Here is a 15,858-nt window from a genome sequence, read left to right as displayed (position 1 = left end):
CTATCCTTTAATTCGGCCCATCCCTTCGTTTCCCATAAGGGATACTTTTAGTTAATTTAATATCTATAGAAACAATGCTAATGACTGGCTTGCTGTTAATAAATATGTGGGTAAATCTCTGTTTGGGGCTCTCAGCTCTGAAGGCTGTGAGACCCCTGATTTCTCACTTCACACCTCTATATTTCTGTGTGTGTCTTTAATTCCTCTAGCGCCGCTAGGTTAGGGTCTCCCCGACCGAGCTGGTCTAGGCACCAGGGTAGCCCAAACTTCTCTTGCTGTGTGAAAGGAAGGGCTGTTCCTTCCCCAAGCCCACAGTGATCCTCACCCACCTTGGGGGTTTGGGCCCCTGAGAGTGCCTACCCAGGGCCTGGGTCTCCATGAATTTCTGTGTCTCTGTCTCTGTAGGTGCTTGTTTCTGTGACTGAGGTTGGGGATTCCTAAAAAAGAAATAAGACCCCCCATCTCTTTCTGGCTTCTTTTTTATTTCTTAGAGACAAGGTCTCTCTCTCTGCCACCTAGGGTGGAGTGCAGTGGCACAATCATAGCTCACTGGAGCCTCAAACTCCTAGGCTCAAGTGATCCTCCCACCTCAGCCTCCCAAGTAGCTGGGACTACAGATGCACACCACCACACCTGCTAAATTTTTTAAATTTTTTGTACAGATGAGGTTTCACTGTGTCGCCCAGGCTGTTTTCAAACTCCTGGCCTCAAGCCATCCTCCTGCCTTGGTCTGTCAAAGCACTGGGATTATAGGCATGAGCCACCTCATATGGCCTTCTGTCTCCTTTAACAACCAGGAGTTGGTGCGTATAATTAGTCCTCAATTCTTCCTCAAAGAAAACAAGTTTGAAGCTCAGCCCAGTTGCCCCAGCCTGCACCCCATGGAAATGTTACTTTTCTGCTCACCGCACAGCCCCACGTAGGCTCGGCCCAAAGGGGAACAGGGTGGAGTCTCCCCAGGGAGTGTGGGCTGCCTCCCTGAGGGAGTGCTGGAAAGAGAGACATGTCCTCTTCAGTAGGAGATAGCTGGTGAGACAGCAATCCTAGGGACCGTCCCCTGGATAGTTTTGTGCAGCTGACCTAAGGCCAGGGAGCCCTAGCACTGTCTTCTCCCTCATGGCCCAGAGACAGGGAAAATAAATCTGTCAGAATTAGCTCAGAGTAATTTTTTCAGTCCCCATTTACCTTCTGGGCCAGGTAACCTTATGCAATGCACAACCTGTCCAACTGTATATGGCAGAAACCTACATCCTTGCACTTCCATAGGAAGTAAGATCTCAGACTGTGAAGAAGACTGTGACCAGGCAGGTGTCCACTTGTCCACCTTTGCTCTCTGGGACCATCAGAGGAAGGTGGTGGTCAATGTTCCTGTGAAAAAATACTGCTTACTCCTCTCAGTGGACCCACAATTCCCTTGTTGCTCCTTCCAGAGCAGCTGCCTCTGGGCCTGATGGTATCTGTGGAGCAGTTTCAGGAAACCTGTGTCCTCCCTTTCCACTGCCTGGCACATCCCAGCCAACATGGGACTACCCACCTGTGCTCAGCACTGTCTCCTGGCAACTGTGCTTATTACCTAACTCCGGCTTCAATGCCTCTTTCTATTTCTCAAATCAGGAACATTTCTCAGTGATACCTATTTTCCTCCCAAACTGTGGTCTCTGACTAAGTCCCTGGTCTCCACCACAGACTTGATGACACTCTTATATATGGCTAAATATGGCATCCTCAAACATGCATGCTAAACTAAAAACACCACTTCTAAAAATTTATCTGAAGAAATTCTGGCACAAGTGCAAAGATGTATGTTTAAGGAGGGTTATGGGAGCATTCGTTTGTGGTAGTGAAAAACCTCTGAAGACTCCAGATGCCCATTAATAGGGAAATGGCTTAATACTTTATGGGTCACTCAAGCTATGCACTTCCATGCAGCTGATAAAAAGCTTTCCAAGACATTTAAAGGGGTGGTGGTTGGGAGGGTTGGAAAACAATATGAACAGTCAGAGCTCATATAGGTTTTAAGAAAATAGAGGACTACATGCAGCTAAATGCATAGACCCGGAAAAGCCAAAGGCCAATAAACATTTGAGTGGATGCTCAAGATCATTGGTAATTTCCAGAGACATGGAAATTAGAGCAACAAAATATCCCTTGATGCCTAGCTGACCGGCAAAAACTTGAGAGTGGGAAAACACCAAGTTGATAGTGGAGGGGATGTGTGGATACACAAAACTACGTGCACGTTGGTGAGTGTGGACTGGAGCAGCCATTCTGGACAGCAAGCTGACAATCTTTAGGCAAGTTAGATGTTTCTAGTGATGCAGAAACTCTACTCCTGGTATCGATCCCAAAGATATTTTCCACAGATACTTAGGGAAACCTGTACAAGGATGTTTGTTGTGGCTTTTTTTTTTTTTTTTTTTTGAACAGGGTTTTGCTCTGTCACCCAGGCTGGAGTACAATGGCACCATCTTGGCTCACTGCAAGCTCCACCTCCTGGGCTCAAGTGATTCTCCTGCCTCTGCCTCCTGAGTAGCCAGGACTACAGGCACATACCACCACACCTGGCTAATTATTGTATTTTTTGTAGAGACAGGGTTTCACCATGTTGCCCAGGCTGGTCTCAAACTCCTGAACTCAGGTGATTCACCTGCTTCGGCCTCCCAAAGTGCTGGGATTACAGGCATGGGCCACCACGCCCAGCCTGTTATGGCATTATTTGAGGAGGCAGGGGAGTTGTTGGAACCACCTAGATATCTAACCTTGGGAGAGCAGAGAAGTAAAATGAAGTGGTCGCACACCATGGAGAGTTATACAGCCATCTGAAGCAACAGAGATGGATCTTTCAAAATATAACATGGGGCCGGGCGTGATGGCTTACGCCTGTAATCCCAGCACTTTGGGAGGCCAAAGCAGGCAGATCACTTGAGGTCAGTAGTTCAAGATCGGCCTGGCCAACATGGTGAAACCCCGTCGCTACTGAAATACATAAATGAGCTGGGTGTAGTGGTGCACGCCTGTAGTCCCAGCTACTCGGGAGGCTGAGGTGGGAGAACTGCTTGAACCCAAGTGGCAGAAGTTGCAGTGAGCTGAGATTGCGCCACTGCACTCCAGCCTGGGCGACAGAGCAAGACTCCGTCAAAAAAAAAAAAAAAAAAAAAAAGATGGCCGAATAGGAACAGCTCCAGTCTGCAGCTCCCAGCGTGATTAACACAGAAGATGGGTGATTTCTGCATTTCCAAGTGAGGTACCTGGTACATCTCACGGGGACTGGTTGGACAGTGGGTACAGCACACGGAGGGCAAGCTGAAGCAGGGTGGCTCACCCAGGAAGTGCAAGGGGTCGGGGGATTTCCCTTCCCTAGCCAAGGGAAGCCATGACAAACTACCTGGAAAAACGGGACACTCCCACCCAAATACTGTGCTTTTCCCAAGGTCTTAGCAACTGGCAGACGAGGTGATTCTCTCCCATGCCTGGCTTGGCAGGTCCCATGCCCACGGAGCCTTGCTCACTGCTAGCACGCAGTCTGAGATCCATCTGCGAGGTGGCAGCCTGGCTGGGGGAGGTGCATGCACCATTGCTGAGGCTTGAGTAAACAAAGCGGTCAGGAAGCTCAAACTGGGCAGAGCCCACCACAGCTCAGCAAGGCCTACTGCATCTATACCCCATCTCTGTGGGCAGGACATAGCTGAACAAAAGGCAGCAGACAACTTCTGCAGACTTAAACATCCCTGTCTGACAGCTCTGAAGAGAGCAGTGGTTCTCCTAGCACAGGATTTGAGCTCTGAGAATGGACAGACTGCCTCCTCAAGTGGGTCCCTGACCCCCATGTAGCCTAACTGGGAGACACCTCCCAGTAGGGACCAACACGCACCTCATATAGGCAGCTGCCTCTCTAGGACAAAGCTTCCAGAGGAAGGATCAGGCAGCAATATTTGCTGTTCTGCAATATTCGCTGTTCTGGAGCCTCCGCTGGTCATACCCAGGCAAACAGGGTCTGCAGTGGAACTCCAGCAAACTCCAACAAACCTGCAGCTGAGGGACCTGACTGCTAGAAGGAAAACTAACAAACAGAAAGGAATAGCATCAACATTAACAAAAAGATCATCTACACCAAAACCCCATCTGTAGGTCACCAACATCAAAGACCAAAGGTAGATAAAATCACAAAATTGGGGAGAAACCAGAGCAGAAAAGCTGAAAATTCTAAAAATCAGAGTGCCTCTTCTCCTCTAAAGAATTGCAGTTCCTTGCCAGCAGCAGAACAAAGCTGGATGGAGAATGACTTTGATGAGTTGACAGAAGTAGGCTTCGGAAGGTCTTTAATAACAAACTTCTCCGAGATAAGAGAGGATGTTTGAACCCATTGCAAGGAAGCTAAAAACCTTGAAAAAAGATTAGACGAATGGCTAACTAGAATAAACCGTGTAGAGAAGACCTTAATAGCCTGATGGAGCTGAAAACTATGGTACAAGAACTTTGTGATGCATGCACAAGCTTCAATAGCCGATTCGATCAAGTGGAAGAAAGGATATCAGTGATTGAAGATCAAATTAATGAAATGAAGCAAGATGACAAGTTTAGAGAAAAAAGCGTAAAAAGAAATAAACAAAGCCTCCAAGAAATATGGGACTATGTGAAAAGACCAAATCTATGTTTAATTGGTGTACCTGAAAGTGATGAGGAGAATGGAACCAAGTTGGAAAACACTTTTCAGGATATTCCCCAACTTAGCAAGGCAGACCAACATTCAAATTCAGGAAATACAGAGAACACCACAAAGATATTCCTCAAGAAGAGCAACCCCAAGACACATAATTGTCAGATTCACCAAGGTTGAAATGAAGGAAAAAGTGTTAAGGGCAGCCAGAGAGAAAGGTTGAGTTACCCACAAAGGGAAGCCCATCAGACTAACAGCGGATTTCTCAGCAAAAACCCTACAAGCCAGAAGAGAGTGGAGGCCAACATTCAACATTCTTAAAGAAAAGAATTTTCAACCCAGAATTTCATATCCAGCCAAACTAAACTTCATAAGTGAAGGAGAAATACAATCCTTTACAAACAAGCAAGTACTGAGAGATTTTGTCACCACCAGACCTGTCTTACAAGAGCTCCTGAAGGAAGCACTAAACATGGAAAGAATAACCGGTACCAGCCACTGCAAAAACATGCCAAATTGTAAAGACCATCAATGCTAGGAAGAAACTGCATCAATTAACAGGAAAAATAACCAGCTAACTTCATAATGACAGGATCAAATTCACAACATAACAATATTAACCTTAAATGTAAATGGGCTAAATGCCCCAATTAAAAGACACAGACTGGCAAATTGGATAAAGAGTCAAGACCCATCAGTGTGCTGTATCCAAGAGACCCATCTCATGTGCAGAGACATACATAGGTTCAAAATAAAGGGATGGAGGAAGATCTACCAAGCAAATGGAAAGCAAAATAAATAAATAAATAAATAAATAAATAAATAAAAAACAGCAGGGGTTGCAATCCTAGTCTCTGATAAAACAGATTTTAAACCAACAAAGATCAAAAGAGACAAAGAAGGTCATTACATAATGGTAAAGGGATCAATTCAACTGGAAGAGTTAACTATCCTAAATACATATGCAGCCAATACAGGAGCACCCAGATTCGTAAAGCAAGTCCTTAGAGACCTACAAAGAGACTTAGACTCCCACACAATAGTAATGGGAGACTTTAACACCCAATTGTCAATATTAGACAGATAAACGACACAGAAGGTTAACAAGGGTATCCAGGACCTGAACTCAGCTCTGCACCAAGCAGACCTAATAGACATCTGCAGAACTCTCCACCCCAAATCAACAGAATTTACATTCTTCTCAGCACCACATCACACTTATTCTAAAATTGACCACATAATTGGAAGTAAAACACTCCTCAGCAAACATAAAAGAACAGAAATCACAACAAACTGTCTCTCAGACCACAGTGCAATCAAATTAGAACTCAGGATTCAGAAACTCACTCAAAACTGCACAACTACTTGGAAACTGAACAACTTGTTCCTGAATGACTACTGGGTACATAGCAAAATGAAAGCAGAAATAAAGATGTCCTTTGAAACCAATGAGAACGAAGACACAACATACCAGAATCTCTGGGACACATTTAAAGCAGTGTGTACAGGGAAATTTATAGCACTAAATGCCCACAACAGAAAGCAGGAAAGATCTAAAATCGACACCCTAACATCACAATTAAAAGAACTAGAGAAGCAAGAGCAAACAAATTCAAAGGCTAGCAGAAGGCAAGAAATAACTAAGATCAGAGCAGAACTGAAAGAGATAGAGACACAAAAAACCCTTCAGAAAATCTATAAATCCAGGAGCTGCTTTCTTGAAAAGATCAAAAAAATTGATAGACCACTAGCAAGACTAACAAGAAAAGAGAGAAGAATCAAATAGATGCAGTAAAAAATGATAAAGCGGATATCACCACCAATCCCACAGAAATACAAACTACCATCAGAGAATACTATAAACACCTCTATGCAAATAAACTAGAAAATCTAGAATAAATGGATAAATTCCTGGACACATACACCCTCCCAAGACTAAACCAGGAAGAAGTTGGATCTCTGAATAGATCAATAACAGGCTCTGAAATTGAGGCAATAATTAATAGCCTACCACCCAAAAGTAGTCCAGGACCAGATGGATTCACAGCTGAATTCTACCAGAGGTACAAAGAGGAGCTGGTACCATTCCTTCTGAAATTATTCCAATCAGTAGAAAAAGAGGGAATCCACCCTAACTCATTTTATGAGGCCAACATCATCCTGATACCAAAGCCTGGTGGAGACACAACAAAAAAAGAGAATTTTAGACCAATATCCCTGATGAACATCAATGCGAAAATCCGCAAGAAAATACTAGCAAACTGAATCCAGCAGCACATCAAAAAGCTTATCCATCACGATCAAGTCAGCTTCATCCCTGGGATGCAAGGCTGGTTCAAAGTATGCAAATCAATAAATGTAATCCATCACATAAACAGAACCAACAACAAAAACCACTTGATTATCTCAATAGATGCAGAAAAGTCGTTTGACAAAATTCAACAGCCCTTCATGCTAAAAACTCTCAATAAACTAGGTGTTGATGGAATGTATCTCAAAATAATAAGAGCTATTTATGACAAACCCACAGCCAATATCATACTGAATGGGCAAAAACTGGAAGCATTCCGTTTGAAGACAGGCACAAGACAAGGATGCCCTCTCTCACCACTCCTATTCAACATAGTGTTGGAAGTTCTGGCCAGGGCAATTAGGCAAGAGAAAGAAATAAAGGGTATTCAATTAGGAGAAGAGGAAGTGAAATTGTCCCTGTTTGCAGATGACATGATTGTATATTTAGAAAACCCCATCATCTCAGCCCAAAATCTCCTTAAGCTGATAAACAACTTCAGCAAAGTCTCAGGATACAAAATCAATGTGCAAAAATCACAGGCATTCCTATACACCATTAACAGACAAACAGAGAGCCAAATCATGAGTGAACTCCCATTCACAATTGCTACAAAGAGAATAAAATACCTAGGAATCCACCTTACAAGAGATGTGAAGGACCTCTTCAAGGAGAACTACAAACCACTGCTCAATGAAATAAAAAAGGACACAAACAAATGGAAGAATATTCCATGCTCATGGATAGAAAGAATCAATATCATGAAAATGGCCATACTACCCAAAGTAATTCTTAGATTCAATGCCATCCCAATGAAGCTACCAATGACTTTCTTCACAGAATTGGAAAAAACTACTTTAAAGTTCACATGGAACCAAAAAAGAGCCTGCATTGACAAGACAATCCTAAGCAAAAAGAATATAGCTGGAGGCATCACACTACCTGACTTCAAACTGCGCTACAAGGCTACAGTAACCAAAACAGCATGGTACTGGTACCAAAACAGACATATAGACCAATGGAACAGAACAGAGGCCTTAGAAATAACACCACACATCTACAACTATTTGATCTTTGACAAAAACAAGCAATTGGGAAAGGATTCCCTATTTAATAAATGGTGCTGGGAAAACTGGTTAGCCATATGTAGAAAGCTGAAACTGGATCCCTTCCTTACACCTTATACAAAAATTAATTCAAGATGGAGTAAAGACTTAAATGTTAGACTTAAAATCATAAAAACCCTAGAAGAAAACCTAGGGAATACCATTCAGGACATAGGCATGGGCAAGGAATTCATGACTAAAACACAAAAAGCAATGGCAACAAAAGCCAAAATAGACAAATGGGATCTGATTAAACTAAAGAGCTTCTGCACAGCAAAAGAAACTACCATCAGAGTGAACAGGCAACCTACAGAATGGGAGAAAATTTTTGCAATCTACCCATCTGACAAAGGGCTAATATCCAGAATCTACAAAGAACTCACACAAATTTACAAGAAAAAAACAAACAACCCCCCATCAAAAAGTGGGCAAAGGACGTGAATAGACACTTCTCAAAAGAAGACATCTATGCAACCAACAGACACATGAAAAAATGCTCATCATCACTGGTCATCAGAGAAATGCAAATCAAAACCACCATGAGATACCATCTCACGCCAGTTAGGATGGCAATCGTTTAAAAGTCAGGAAACAACAGATGCTGGAGAGGATGTGGAGCAATAGGAACGCTTTTATACTGTTGGTGGGAGTGTAAATTAGTTCAACCATCATGGAAGATAGTGTGGCAATTCCTCAAGGATCTAGGACTAGAGTTACCATTTGACCTAGCGATCCCATTACTGGGTATATACCCAAAGGATTATAAATCATGCTGCTACAAAGACACATGCACATATATGTTTATTGTGGCACTATTCAATAGCAAAGACTTGGAACCAACCCAAGTGTCCATCAATGATAGACTGGATTAAGAAAATGTGGCACATATACACCATGGAATACTATGCAGCCATAAAAAAGGATGAGTTCATGTCCTTTGCAGGGACATGGATGGAGCTGCAAACCATCATTCTCAGCAAACTATCACAGGGACAGAAAACCAAACACTGCATGTTCTCACTCATAGGTGGGAATTGAACAATGAGATCACTTGGACACAGGCCAGGGAACATCACACAGTGGGGCTTCTCAGGGGGTGGGAGGCTGGGGGAGGGATAGCATTAGAAGAAATACCTAATGTAAATGATGAGTTAATGGGTGCAGCAAACCAACATGGCACATGTGTACCTATGTATCAAACCTGCATGTTGTGCACATGTACCTAGAACTTAAAGTATAATAAAAAAGGAAAAAGAAGTGAAGCCTGAAGATGTGACTGAATTGCTGCAATCTCATGATAAAACTTGAATGAATGAGGAGTTGCTTCTTATGGATGAGCAAAGAAAGTGGTTTCTTGAGATGGAATCTACTTCCAGTGAAGATGTTCTGAACATTATTTGTAATGGCAACAAAGGGTTTAGAAAATTACATACACTTAGTTGATAAAGCAGCAGCAGAGTTTGAGAAAACTGATTCCAATTTTGGAAGAAGTTCTACTGTGGGTAAAATGCTGTCAAACAGCATCTCATGCTACAGAGAAATCTCTCATAAAATAAAGAGTCAATTGATTTGGCAAAAAAAAAAAAATACAATTATATATGTATATAGTTGCTCTTCCCTTCCTGAAAATTTCATCCAAAAGCCATTAGGTAGGGCCAAGCAAGGTAAGCATCCCCACAAGGCAGAGTGTCTGCTACGGTGAATCCGCATGGGTGTGTTGGGATCCGGGCAGGGAGACATCCACACAGTGTCAGCATCAGATACCTCAGCCACAGTGGGGTGAGCAGAGCTCCTCAGTGGGGGTGGGGCACAGAGAGGCAATGCAGCCACAGGAAACTGGTTACACACCAGGAAACTGATCAACTATACATACTGAGGAAAATAGGAGACAGATTTCTCACTGTTCGAGAAGGTAGCTGTGAATACAGAAAAGAAGAAAACTAGAAAGAACCCTTCCAGCCTGGGCAATATAGGAGGACTCTGCCTCTACAAAAAATGAAAAATTAACTGGGCATGGTGGTGCACACCAGTAGTCTTGGCTCCTCAGGAGGCTGAGGTGAGAGGATCACATGAGCCCAAGATTTCGAGGCTGCAGAGAGCTATGATTGCACCACTGCACTCCAACCTGTGCCACTAGAGGATTCTACCTTAAAAATAAAAATAATAAATAATAAAACTCAATAATATAAAAACAAATAACCCAATGTGAAAATGAGCAAAGGATATGAGTAGATATTTCTTTACAGAAGATATACAAATGGCCAAGAAACACATGAAAAGATAGTCAACATCATTAGTCATCAGGGAAATGCAAATAAGAACCACATTGAAATATAAAGTCGCATCTACTAGGATGGCTATAATTGAAAAAACAGACAAGAACAAGTGTTGCCAAGGATGTGGAACAATTGGAATTCTTATTCGTTGCTAGGGGGAAATGCAAAATGGGACAGCCACTTTGGAAGACAGTGTGGTAGGTCCTCAAAAATTGAAACATAGAATTAGTTGTTGGACCTAGCAATTTCACTCCTAGGTATATATCCAAGAGATATGAAAATATATGGCCACCAAAAACTTCTCCAAGAACATTCACAGTAGCATATATTCATAATAGCCAAACAGTGGAAACAACCCAAATGTCCATCAACTGACGAATAGATAAACAAACTGTGGTATGTCCATACAATGGAATTATTCATCCATTAAAAATGAAGTACTGATTTATGCTACAATACGGATGAACCTTGAAAATATTATGGTAAGGGAAAGAAGTCAGTCACAAAAGACCATATATTGAACAATTCCATTTATATGAAATGTTCAGAATAGGCAAATCTATAGAGACGCAATGTAGATAGTTACCTAGGGCTGGCAGGGATGGGAGAATTGGGAGGTGAAAGCTAACAGGAATGGGATTTCTTTTGGGGATGATGAAAATGTTCTAAAATTGACTATAGGAGTGGTTGTACAACTCTGTGAATACACATATTAAAAAGCATTACACAGTGTACTTTAAATAGGTGAAGTGTATGATACATGAATGATATCTCAATAAAGCTATTACCCCAAAAAAAGGACATCTGGGACAATTTGCAAATTAAATAAATAATATAGGAACAAAGTATAGCCCATTGAATACAATAGGAATCCATTTGTTGATATTGATCTAAACAATGCACAAAGAGTTTGATGAGGGGCAGGATATATACATAGTCTAAAAGTTCTTCCCTGCAAAATACTTATTAAATGCAAAGGGAAAAATAACCTTACAGGGAGAAACTTAATCCTTACTCAAATGATCAAAGTTAACATCGCCAATACAGGATGTATCAAAATCATGTACCATCTGATAGGATACAATGAGAAGAATTCAATATCACTTCTGTGATATTCCTGCCAAAGATGCATAGTCTGAATTGAATTGTGAGGAAACATGAGATAAATCCACACTGAGGGGCATTCTACATAATAACTGGCCGTGAAAGTCAAACAAAGACTGGAACGAACTGTCACAGATTGAAGGAGACTAAAGAGACATGACAACTGACTGCAATACATCTGTACTGCATCCTTTTGATAATAAAGGACATTTCCAGAACCATTGACAAGGTTTCATGGGGTCTGAGGAGTCAATTGTGATAGCATTAATTTTCTAATTTTGATGATTTCATTGCGATTTCAAGGGAGAATGTCCTTGTTTGTTAGAAATACAAAATAAAGCATTATGTCAGCAACTTGAGTTCAAACAGGTAAGTGGAAGAGGGGGTTTCTTTGTAATGCTCTTGACAATTTCTCTGTAAGTTTCAGACTGTTCAAAATAAAACAAGGAATTCTAATATATACAATCAAACTAACTGGTCCATATTCTTCAAAAATATCTGTTACAAACATACACAAAAGAAGTTGATAAACTGTTTCCAGGTAAAGGAGGCTAACCAGAACTTAAAAACTAAATGCAATGGGTAATATTGAATTAAATCTTGGACCAGAAAAAAATAATAATATTATAAAGGACATTATTGGGACAATTGACGAAATTTGAATAAGATCTGAGGATTATATAATATATCAATGTTAAGATTCCTAATTTTAATCATTGCAATGCGGCATGTAGGTGATGGCCCTCAGGAAATGCACGCTAAAGTATTTAATAGTAAAACGGCATGGTGTCTGCAACTTATCCTCAAATGCTTCCATAAAAATAATTTTATAAGAGAATGATAATGCAATTGCAGCTAAAAGACAGCTATACTAGAGTTTTGTAATATTCTTGCAACTTTCCCATAAATTTGAAATTGTTTTTTAAAATTTTAAATAATATTTGAAATGAAATATAAAACTCAATACCATGTACATAAAATAAAAACACACACCAAAAAAAAAAAGCTTATTTGTGAGAATATATGACAATAAAGACTAACACAGTAAATACAACCCAGTGGTTTGGAGGAGGGGGTTGTGAAATTCAGGGAGAAGGAGAATGTGAGTGCGTGAGTGCTCAGTCTAAAGAGATTAAACACACAATTTTTTTTTTCTTTTTTTTTTTTTTGAGACGGAGCTTCGCTCTTTTCGCCCAAGCTGGAGCGCAAAGGTGCGATCTCGGCTCACTGCAACGTCCGCCTCCTGGGTTCAAGCGATTCTCCAGCCTCAGCCTCCGGAGTAGCTGGGATTACAGGCGCTCGCCACCACGCCCAGCTAATTTTTGTATTTTTAGTAGAAACGGGGTTTCGCCATGTTGGCCAGGCTGGTGATCTCCTGACCTCAGGTGATCGGCCCACCTTGGCCCACCTCGGCCTCCCAAAGTGCTGGGATTACAGGCATGAGCCACCATGCCCGGCCTAAATACACTATTTTTAAAACAGACTAGGGAGGGGAGCTGCTGAAACAATCCCCAAACTTCTCACCTCACACTTCTGAGGAATGAGATGGGGTAGAAGTAGGGACAAGCATGAAGGCAGGTGTCATGTTTTATCTTTATCTTTTGGCACTGTTTGAACTTTTATTATATAAAATACAACCACATAATTAAATATGTAATTTTTTAATACAGACAAAAAATGATGGAACATCCATATAATGTTACCAAGACAGCTGTTAGGAATGAGATAGAGCTACGTCCATTAACATGTAAGAAAACTATGACCTATTTTTTTAAGGCAATTTGCAGAGTGGCAGGGAATATAAATCATTGTTGCAAAAAACATCTAAATAGTTCACATATGCAACATAGTAACTATAAGCCATGCTACTTCTGGAGAAAGGATTAAGGAAGGACTTGTATACACTTGTCTGATTATTTTATGAGTTTGTGTTCACTTATAATTTTAAAATTAATCTTATGTGAATATATTCTTATGTAAAAAATCAAATAATATATGTATTGCTTTTATGATTTAAAATACATATTACGTGGTTTAGAGAAGAAATTGTTTCTTAAAGGACAATTTATATTTCTTTCTTCAGCCTCAAGAGTCAGAAGGCAAGACAATTAGTATTTTTAAATAAAGAAATGTAAACTACTTTTCAGTAAAACATAATTTACAACAATAATGATTATGTAATCATGCCTCTATTAATACAGCAACCGTTTAAAATAATGCAAATGCACAATAACCAGGCTGTCTGTTTCCAATTTCCTTGGACTGGATGGCGAGAATCCCACTTTCCTGGACTTTTCCACCCACATTTATGATCCCGCGCAGCGTATAACCACTACGTACCTCTCCAAACCCAACAAACTTTGCAGCCTGTGCAGACAAAGGTTTCTATGTTTCTCTCTCCATTTCTACTTGACAAACCCCTGCCTGGGGCTGTACTCGGGGGTCACCTTCACTTCCTTGCTAAGTCAGGTGAAGCCTTACCTAACTTTCTCCAGGCTGAGGAAAGAACCCCCACACCCCTCACCCACTCCCCGGCTCCCATTGCCTCTTCTTTCCTCTCCCTACGGTGCTCCTCACTTTGCGCGGTAATTTTTACTCCAAGGGCCTGCCTTCCAGAGGCTTGGGGTGCAGGGAAAGTGCTCTAAGGGTGGGACTGATTTAGTCTGGACATTCCTGACCGGTAGCACCACGCCCATAATGATCCGAAAATAAATGCCTGCGTAAATTGCTTTGGGAAGCGGTTGGGCAATTTATTAAGAGTAGTGAAAATGTCCCCTTCCTGCTGTAACAGTAAGAATCTTGAAGAAATAATCCTCCCCAAAGGAGAAAACTATATACACGAAGATTTTAGGTTGTGTATTATTTTCATACAGAAAAACTGGACACGGAAGAATATCAAGTAATTGAACGGTTAAGTAAATTACACAGTAACATAATAGAGCATTACTCGGCCATTGACAAGTATACTTATGAGGATCATAGCACATAGCAAATACTGAAGTGTGGTCTCAAGTAGAAAAGACTGAATACAAAACTACATGTTCACCGGGACTAACATTATGCAAAATAAGGATGCACATTAAAAAAAAAAAAAAAAGACTGAGTCTTTTAGGGGTAGCACGGGGATATTTTTCCTGCTTTCAATTCTATGATTGCTGTTCTAGACATGCGAACAGTGCACAGAGGTTGGAAGTGGCGTCAAGAGGAGTCTTACCATTGTGTATATGACTGTAAAACTGAGAAAAAGAAGGTAATATCAGCCAGGGGAATGCATTTCTAATGGAGGGACTTCCTGCACCTTGACCTGTCAGTCGGGGTTGGGGCCCGGCAGTGGCATTCCTGGGAGGGGGGGTCTCAGAAAAAAACGACGGCCACAGAGTCCACCTGGACAAAAGGGCAGGGAAGGGGCCCCTCGCCCTTGACCCTTGGGCTCTGCTCTGGACACCCGGAGCTGAAGGCCGTTTGGGTGAATGCGTGGGGTTTCTCCAGCGATCGATCCCTTTGGACTGGCTTCCCCACCAGCAACCTGAGCGTCCCCACCAGAACCAGCCGGCTGGCCGAGCGAACGCCCGGATTCGGGAGACCTTGCGGGGAGAGCAGCTGGCCCTCGCCTACCCGGCCGCGCTTTGTCTGGGGCGCGAGTCCGCCCGTTTCCGGCCCCGCCCCTCGCCCTGGTCCCAGTCCGCCCCTCCCCCTACCCGGCTCCCGCCCCTCTGCTCCCGCGCGGCCGGCCTCCGCCGCTTCCACCACTTCTCAGCCTGCTTCCCTCTCCCCTCTCCTTCCCTTCCTACCCTTTCACACTCGCGCCCCAGCCCCCGTCACCATCTCGCCCAAGGACTTGCAAACTTCGCCCCTGCGGAGCGGACTCTTCGGTTCTCCGTGGAAAATCAACCAGATCAAAAACAGAGGTCCCGGGTTTGGGGATACCACGCCGCGCGCCTGAGCATCCCGGCTCCATTTCTCCAGGCGACATCTGCGGGAAGGGAGACCTAAAGGCCAAGGCTGGGGAAGACAGGCAGGTGCCTGGAGTGGTGGACGGTGGAAATGGCGACGGCGGCCAGGCGGCCTGCACCCAGCGATCCCGAAAGTGCCCATGTATCCGTCCATCTGGGTTTTTTTTTTTTTTCTTAGATCATCCACCAAGGCCGGGGTTTCTGAGTGAGGCGCCCACTTCGCATCTCACAGTACCGTCAGGTGTGTTTCCCATGAGCTCTTTAAGAGAGAACCCAAGAGCTCTTTAAGAGAGAACCCAAATAATAAATGAATATCTTCTCCAATAACTTCAAGTCAGAGGCTCAGACACACACACACACACACACACATCCCTAAAACCTATTTATTTCGTGGAAGAGCGTGTGTCCCTCGGCTGTCCTTCCAGCTCTCCCTTGGTGCATGTGTAGGACGCACAGAAGGGTAGAGTGTGGG

This window comes from Pongo pygmaeus, chromosome 12, assembly GCF_028885625.2.
Source record: "Pongo pygmaeus isolate AG05252 chromosome 12, NHGRI_mPonPyg2-v2.0_pri, whole genome shotgun sequence".
NCBI classification, from domain to species: domain Eukaryota; kingdom Metazoa; phylum Chordata; class Mammalia; order Primates; family Hominidae; genus Pongo; species Pongo pygmaeus.
The sequence above is the reverse complement of the archived record's forward strand: the minus strand, read 5'-3'. Positions refer to the sequence as shown.